Raw genomic sequence first — 9,919 nt, 5'->3', positions numbered from 1 at the left:
ACGAATTTGACTTTTACTGTTCAGGAGTTATGGTTCTTGAAAGATTGAAAAATGGAGTTTCTAGTCGTGTCCGTGCATTTATGCATGAACTGTTCTACCAAAGCTTCCGAAATTTTAATATGCTGTTACTGATGACAAAATGGAGGTCAAGTTCAATAATGACGATTTTGACTTTTACCGTTCAGGAGTTATGGTTCTTGAAAGATTGAAAAATGGTTTTTCCCGTCGTGTCCGTGCATTTTCTCATGAACCATTCAACCAAAGCTTTTGAAATTTTAATATGTTGTTACTGATGACAAAATAGAGGTCAAGTTCAATAATGACGATTTTGACTTTTACCGTTCAGGAGTTATGGTTCTTGAAAGATCGTAAAATGGCGTTTCCATTCAGGTTGTTGCATTTACTCATGAACCGTTCAATCTAAGCTTTTCAAATTTTAATATGTTGATACTGATGACAAAATGGAGGTCAAATTTGATATTGACGATTTTCACTTTCACCATTCATCAGTAATGGTTCTTGTGATATTGCCAGGACACAAATAAATGTTAATAAATCCGGTTTGCTGTCGTTGTGACAGCCTCTTGTTATTACCTGTATTACCACTGAAATACTTTGCAAATCAATCACTTTTTAAAGTCCCAAGTTAACATTAGTAACGAATGTGAATTTTAAAATAAATAAAACGTGTGATACTAGTATTGAAGAAATAATTATAACCATACAAAAAAGTTATGTTCAGTAACTGTAATTATTAAATTAAAGAAAGCAAAATACAATAAAACAATTAGGTAAATTTTTGCCTTTTGTGGAGAAAAAGAGGGGAGGGACATGTTTTTATTTCAGTTTCACAATCAACAAATTCTTGCAAAATAAAAAAAGGAACAAGTGTTCTGTCCCGCCTTATCTCCGATTGGAAACACCATCGTTAATTATTTTCATTAAAAAAATATTTTTTAAACTCGACACAAAATTCAGCTATTTGATTTAGTTCGTTCCTTTTATGTCTCCAAAAAGTTCCAAACGACCGAATTTAATGTTTCATTTCGTGTTCAACTCTGATATTCCTTTATCTAAATTTTGTTCGCTCGGCGTTTGTGCCTTAATTAATGTCTCATATATGGTGTAACAATTTGTTGTCAATTGTCTTTGGCCCGCTGAACTTGAAAATGAATTGGGTTCTATATAGTCATAAGGGCTATGTATATGCCAAGTTAAGTCAATCACGGGTCAAATTGTTTTAGTGTTCCTTTATGGCTTTCGTAGTAATACAACTACACCCTTTTACCATTTGATTACAAACATTAGATCAAGATAAATTATTTACAAGATTGATATTAATGATTCTGAAAACGTATCTGTTAAACCATTACTTCTTCTTAAAATATATATTTTATTTTGATCTTCTCCTGCATTTTTTAAGAACTATAACTGTTCAAGATTAATCGCAGAGGTATCAAAAACGCTTATTTATACAGGTAACAAAAATATTTAGTTTTGTACTTTTTGAGATGGTCCACACACAGCAGTAGTGTCGACTTTCCTAACACGTCTAATATAATTCTTAGATAAAGATGGCATTGGTCATTGATCCATTTACAAACTACATATTCTTTTTATTATTTTTTTTTAGGGGGGGCAAGGAGGGGATGAGGAAGAGTTTCAACATAATAAAAAGAAATACCAAGTCTCATTGTACTCATTAATAATCATTTCCATATGTACATGAGGCCAAGTGCTGAAAAAATCACTATTGATCAAAATTGGCATGACTGGGAAAATTTCATTTTTTTTGGACTTCCTGACTTCAAAGAAGTTCTTTAAAAATCTCAGTTGTGGGTTGGATTATGTTTTATGACATATCAAACCTTCCATTTTATGAATCATATCAATTATTCAGCAATTTATGTATCTTTTAGAAAAAATTCCAAAGTCATTTTAAGATACCACTTCAAAGAAATATAAAAATATAAACAAGCTGAAATAAAACTCTCTTTTTAGATATAGTTTGTATCATAAGTATAAACATGATGAAACTATGATTAGGATAGTTTAAAAATGTTTATGTTTTGTTTTATTCACCTTCTACCAAATGGGGGTTCCAGTTTTAGTTCTTCCTAAATATATGTTAAAAAAATCTAAAATCTTGCAAGTACTTTGAGTGAAACCTGTTCAAAGATAAGAGAGATAATGTTAGGTAAAGTCTTCTGAATTAGGCTGTTTCTCTTCAGCAATATTAATTTCAACACATACATTTTTATGAAGATACATTATTGAAACTCTTTATAAAATTAAAATTGAAATCACCAGATAATAGACAATTGATAAACACATGCATAGTTTCTGCTGCAACTCCCGGAGTACATGTACATTGTTTATTTACAACTACTACAAATATATTATGTAAAATAGTTTAAGTTCCTATTGGTCTAATTTACATGCTATGTGAGATAAATACATTCATAATAATATTTATAAGATATAAAAAGTTACCAAAAGAGGGACGAAAGATACCAAAGGGACAGTCAAACTCATAAATCTAAAACAAACTGACAACTCCATGGCTAAAAATGAAAAAGACAAACAGAAAAACAATAGTACACACGACACAACATAGAAAACTAAAGAATAAATAACACGAACCCCACCAAAAACTAGGGGTGATCTCAGGTGCTCCGGAAGGGTAAGCAGATCCTGCTCCACATGTGGCACCCGTCGTGTTGCTTATGTGATTACAAATCCGGTAAATAGTCTAATTCGGTAGGTCATATTCATGAAAGGGAAGGGGATTGTAGTTACGACGTAAGGAACATATCCGATATCATTTGTGAAACGGTTATTCCATAACGGTCAACCAACTCGTGATGGCGTCCGTAAAATTTACGAAGGGATGATTTCAACTTCACTATTTGGAACTCTTGGTTTAATAGCTTCCTTGTGAGCAGCAAACCTCTATCAAGAAAATCATGATAGGAAATGCAAGCACGGGAATATCGTATCAATTGGGAGATATATACCCCGTATGCAGGTGCTGCTGGAATGTTGCTACTTAGAAATGGAAAGTTCACAATTGGAAAGCTGAAATCATCTCTTTTGTCGTAAAGTTTTGTTTTCAACCGACCCTCATTGTCAATTTCTAGATGTAAGTCAAGATATGAAGCCGACTTAATTGTATCTGTAGTATCCTTTATCTCTAGTTCGATTGGATAGATGCGTTCCACATAGTCACCAAATTTTGAATTGTTTAGTGAAAGAACATCATCTATATAGCGGAAAGTAGAGTTAAAGGATATTGCTAACTTCTTGTCTTTCTTCCTAAGAAGTTCCTACATGAAGTCAGCCTCATAATAATAAAGAAACAAGTCGGCGAGTAGAGGGGCACAGTTTGTTCCCATTGGAAGTTATTTTTCTACATTTTTGTATATTGTAAAGGGTTTTTAATTGAAATTATAGTTTTTATATGTAGCCTTAAACATGTACATTACATTTTCATGATTTTAAATATCAATTTTTAAAAGTTACTTGCATATCATATGACCTCATTTACAAATGTAAACTATGAAACATTGATCTTTTCTGATTCAGTATAAAGGTAGATATGGCCTAATAATGTGAGTAAAGGCAAAACATGATGTGACGTCATTCTAAAGAGTGATATAGAATAGGGAGACACAATAATGTTGTTTCTATTCCAGCATTAAAATTTTGTAATAACATGATAGTCGTGTCATATACCATTGTGTAGATAAATCAATTTAGATTTACGGCATATTAAGTTTAAGTAGGTTTGACAACCGAGAAATCGAAACATAACGGGAATTCGGGACTGGGTGTCATTTTTCAAAATATTTAGTTAAGTACCTTGTGTTATATTAAGGTATATAGGGGGGGGAATTTGAGACAAGTGCCTGTGCCGTCCCGCTAGACCACACGACCACCTGGGCTTCACAAAAATAAAGCTTTCGGTGGTCGTGTGTTACCTTTCCTCGTCAGTTTTAATCTAGCGTCGTACTACAGTACATGATATATAAGGCATGGAGATGTTATTGTTACAGTTCAGCTCAATTATCTATAGTAAAGGATCCTACAAATTGATGCAAGATACAGTCACAGAAAATATACATAATGTACACAGTCATGTATCACCATCATTGCTGGTGATCCGATGGATAAATCTGTTGTAGAGTTGTCACTGACTCAGACTTATTTATATACATATAAAGTTATGAGCTTCATTTTATATGTGAATGCAACCTCTATCAAGACGAGAGGGAAACGTTTTATGATGACATTGTTAATATTTTATACCATGTTTTTGTGATTTAGACAATTTTGATAAATTTAAATATGTAATGAACTGTTCGGAGACTGATGTTCTCATTAGATTTCTTATATATATAGACAAATGTATTTTGATTAGACATTCATCAGTGGGAATAATTGCATAATATTGAAGTGCGAGTTTTGTCTATTGCTTGTCATAAGACTTAGTGTCAAAATTGTTGGCTGTTATGTTTTATTGTTGTTTTGTTTTATATATGTTTTTATATGTGTTCATGTGTTTCAGCGATGATCCTTTTCTACTGGATTTTATACTGAATAAAATTAGTTAGTTAGTTCATTATAAAAGTGTTTTGCAATTATCCATGAATACATATCCAAACTTCAAAATGTATTGAATATTGTACATGTAGCCCCCAGCTACACACATCCCACCATATCTTTAAGAGTCCATGATTGGACAAGAAAATTTTGAATCTTGAATATCCTTTTACCCCATAATTACTACCAAACTTTTATATCAAGCCACTGTCAACCCTTCGTATCATATGACGTCAAAGCTCATAAAGTTTATGTTGAATGGAACTGTCATTTTTAACTTTATCCAGGTTTAAGTAATCTGATGTCATGGGTTGCATCTTATTTTCCTGTGTGGGAAAGACTAACAAGGTAACCTTTTGTTGTCAGTCTGGAAAGATAAATGATTGGAAGATGTTTTACTTCTATCCATCCTCAACTTTCAATAAAATCAATGAAGAATGTTTTGTCAATGACCACAATTTACAGATATAATTTTTTTACAATGGTCAGACTTTACATATTAAAGGAGTATTTACAGGTAGGAAGAAACCTTTTTTACAAATCATGTCATTTTACTTTTCTAACAAACAAATGGATTGACATAGTTGTGTGAACTTGTGTCTACTATATCCTGGCAATAACAATGAAGATAAATCTTTTAAAATGCATGGATATCAGTATTAAGAAACGTTAATACTTACAGCTTTATTCTGTTTAAAGAATTCTTATACAGTATTGACAGCTTTAATAAACTATGTGATTCTGAAAATATAATTTTTATTTGGTTCTACTATTGTAACTGATTCTCAATTGAAAAGACAGCATAAGGCATGTAAGGGGAGACAAATCACACATCCATTTAATAGAATAAAAATGAGCAGCCAAACTAACAGGAAATAGTAAAAACGGGATCAAACTCATTTTGTGAAAACTATAAAAAGCTTTATAGATTTTCTGCTTCGATAAACATTTATTGACTTTTAGAACACCCTTTGTTCATATTATTATATTTTTTAATAAAAGATTTAAATCATTATGTAAAATTGTATCTTAACATGTGATTTTGTAGTTACACAGTGCCCTGCATTATATAATTTAAGTAAGGGTAGTTTTTTTTACTATTAATTTGGGCTTTGTAAGGCAAATTTACCATAATCATCTGATGCTCTCAAGACAATGTGTGGAATGATGGCTAGTTTTTGAATTTGATCCAATATAATGATTGTGGAGGAATTTTTAATTATAACTTGTTCATTGTTTGATTTTTTTAGAAATATAAATGCTTATTTATTTTAACACAGGGTTATTGAAAATGAAGTAAAAAATACCACATGGTTTAAGATGTAGATGTGTTATTTTTTGTGATGTACCACTTATTTTAGCTTTAATAAATGTAGTTGATTATGTCCAGATTAAATGCTTCAGGAAAAACATTCTCTCTTTATATAAAAAAAAAAAGATTACCTTTAGTTATTGAACCCAGTTAATAAAGCGGGATTGTAAAAGTGTTGAAACTTTGTATCTATAGTTCCTCTTTAGCCATTGACTGGATTTTCTTGAAACATTTTAATGAAATAATCATAATACTGTAAGCAGTAAGGGGCTGGAGGTAGTATTTGTCAGCTTAGCTCACAGGTTTTTTAGTATAATCTTAAATTGCATATGTTGGGTTTTTTTACAACCTGTTGAATGCTTGGAAACTGCTCATAAAAGAAGTGTTCCAATTTTTATCAATTTATGAAGATTCTATTAACATTTATATTAGATAACTACAGTTTACAAGTACCTTCAGAATGAGAGGTAGCCTAGTTAGATTAAAAGAGTGAATGTTAATATGACAAATATGTAATTTATTATTTTCTGCTTTTTGATATTGTTTTAGCAATATGATTAATAACCTGTTGATTCCAATCCTTTGTTGTCTTTTCTATGCATTTTGTATTAACTTTAAAATAAAAAGTTTAAAGTAAATAACTTGCTTTTATCTTTCCTACTTTGTAGTGTTTCTTGTGTATAAATTAGCATATAAGGATTATTTCAAGGTCACAGGAAAGGTCAACACATGAAATATTAAGTTGTAGACCACACAATTAGAAGGAAGGCCCAGCATGATAACATACCTGAAAGGATACCTACACATACAAAGACTAGGATTGATATTTATGCAAACTAAAGGTGGTTTTCAAAAGGAAATGTGCTGATAATTTCTAAATCATTTCAATGGATACCGGTATTTGCCTTTGGTATGTATGCGGGTATTTGACCTGTCAAAAGTGTTTGTTCAAATTGAAAATTTCTACCGAAGTACCCATTCAAATATCTTTTTAATTAAAGGAACAAGTTCTCTCGTATTGGCAATTTGTAAATAAACATGCCTGCAGCAGTCAATAGGTCCATTCTTTAAAAAAAACCCACTGTTCACCTGTATTTGTTGACAAGTGTCATAGTACTCATAATGCACAAATCCATTTGACATTAGTCCCTTTATATATGGTTCTTTGACTTATATATATATATATACACAATTTTCTGATAAGGTAAGTACATTTATAAGGGGCCATCTCTGCTTTGGAGATCCTGCAGAAATTATAACTAGAGGCTCTAAAGAGCCTGTGTCGCTCACCTTGGTCTTGTGCATATTAAACAATGGACACGGATAAATTCATGACATAATTGTGTGTTGGTGATAGTGATATGTTTGTAGATCTTACTTTACTGAACATTCTTGTTGCTACAATTATCTCTATCTATAATGAACTTGGCCCAGTAATTACAGTGGAAAATATTTTCTAAAAATTAACAAAAACTTAAAATTAACTATAAAGGGCAATAACTCCTTAAGGGGTCAATTGACTATTTTGGTCATGTAAACTTATTTGTAGATCTTATTTTGCTGAACGTTATTGCTGTATACAGTTTATCTCTATCTATAATAATATTCAAGATAATAACAAAAAACGGCAAAATGTCCTTAAAATTACCAATTCAGGACAGTAACCTAACAACGGGTTATCCGATCCATGTGAAAACATCAGGGCAGATAGATCTTGACCTGATAAACAATTTACTGTGTCAGATTTTCTCTTAATGCTTCGGTTTTTGAGTTATAAGCCAAAAACTGCATTTTACCCCTATGTTCTATTATTAGCCGTGGCAGCCATTTTGGTTGATTGGCCAGGTCACGTCACACATTTTTTAAACAAGTTACCCCAATGATGACTGTGGCCAAGTTTAGTTTAATTTGGCCCAGTAGTTTCAGAGAAGAAGATTTTTGTAAAAGATTACTAAGATTTACGAAAAAATGGTTAAAAATTGACTATAAAGGGCAATAACTCCTTCAGGGGTCAACTGACCATTTTGGTCATGCTGACTTATTTGTAAATCTTACTTTGCTGAACATTATTGCTGTTTACAGTTTATCTCTATCTATAATAATATTCAAGATAATAACCAAAGCAGCAAAATTTCCTTAAAATTACCAATTCAGGGGCAGCAACCCAACAACAGGTTGTCCGATTCATCTGAAAATTTCAGGACAGATAGATCTTGACCTGATAAACACTTTTTCAGCTGTCAGATTTGCTCTAAATGCTTTGGTTTTTGAGTTATAAGCCAAAATCTGCATTTTACCCCTATGTTCTATTTTTAGCCATGGCGGCCTTCTTGGTTGGTTGACCAGGTCACGCCACACATTTTTTAAACAAAATATCCCAAAGATGATTGTGGCCAAGTTTGGATTAGTTTGGCCCGGTAGTTTCAGAGGAGAAGATTTTTGTAAAAGATTACTAAGATTTACGAAAAATGGTTAAAAATTGACTATAAAGGTCAATAACTCCTAAAGGGGTCAACTGACCATTTTGGTCATGTTGACTTATTTGTAAATCTTACTTTGCTGAACATTATTGCTGTTTACAGTTTATCTCTATCTATAACAATATTCAAGATAATAACCAAAAACAGCAAAAATTACCTAAAATTACCAGTTCAGGGGCAGCAACCCAATAACGGGTTGTCGGATTCATCTGAAAATTTGAGGGCAGATAGATCTTGACCTGATAAACAATTTTACCCCATGTCAGATTTGCTCTAAATGCTTTGGTTTTTGAGTTATAAGCCAAAAACTGCATTTTACCCCTATGTTCTATTTTTAGCCATGGCGGCCATCTTGGTTGGTTGGCCGGGTCACGCCACACATTTTTTAAACTAGATACCCCAATGATGATTGTGGCCAAGTTTGGTTTAATTTGGCCCAGTAGTTTCAGAGGAGAAGATTTTTGTAAAAGTTAACGACGACGGACGACGGACGACGACGGACGACGGACGACGACGGACGACGACGGACGACGACAGACGACGACGGACGACGGACGACGACGGACGACGACGGACGACGGACGACGGACGACGGACGACGGACGACGACGGACGACGACGGACGACGGACGCCAAGTGATGGGAAAAGCTCACTTGGCCCTTCGGGCCAGGTGAGCTAAAAATGAAGAGTATAGGAACAGCAAGTTGACATTTACTTTAATACCCTAAATGGGACCCTATATTCAGAAACCAAATACAGGTTGTAAAACTACATGTAAAAGAAGTGATACTTTGTTTGGCTAAAAATATTTTTTCTTGATTGTCATTAATCCTGAACATGAATGAAGTTTGCTACTGGATTTTAAGGATGTATTCTTCTGATGTTTCAGTATCACTGAAATATCGTTCTGGAATTATTTCCAAAACATGTGATACAAGTGGAAAATATCAATGAATTTAAACAATATTATAATCAAGCTAAACTCTGTGGAAAAATTGTGTATTTATAACAAGAAGTTTTTTAGTAGCACAATTTTCAAATTTTATTACCAATCAAGTCAGCCTCATTAGCCAAAATTTTGAGAAAATGGGTGAGGTGTACAAGAAATGATTTTACCAGAAACATGTACATCCCATTTCAATTTTTTCTTTTCAAATTTCTTGGATATGTATTTTTTTCAATCATTTATGACAATGAAGTTGAAATAATATGCTTTTTGTCCTAAAAAAAAAGAGAAAAATCCGAAATTAAAAAAATTGAGAGCCTGGTAAATTTGACATGAAAAAGCTACAAAATTTTATGAAACTTTCTTATATTTACACCTACCTTTAGTTTTTTTAAGTTAGATTTATTCAGATTGGTCCACCTTATCCTTATTGAAAGAATGAAAAAAATTTAATTGTGAAACTGATTTTGTTCATAATAATAGCCCCAAAATGGGTAAAAATTTATGAAAAATGGGAAAATCATCAGAAATGGCTACTTTCAAATGGCCGTAACAAAAAAAGAAGTGCACCACCATAT

The sequence above is a fragment of the Mytilus edulis genome, chromosome 5, assembly GCF_963676685.1.
Source record: "Mytilus edulis chromosome 5, xbMytEdul2.2, whole genome shotgun sequence".
Classification (NCBI taxonomy): Eukaryota; Metazoa; Mollusca; class Bivalvia; order Mytilida; family Mytilidae; genus Mytilus; species Mytilus edulis.
This window is presented reverse-complemented; position numbering follows the sequence as displayed.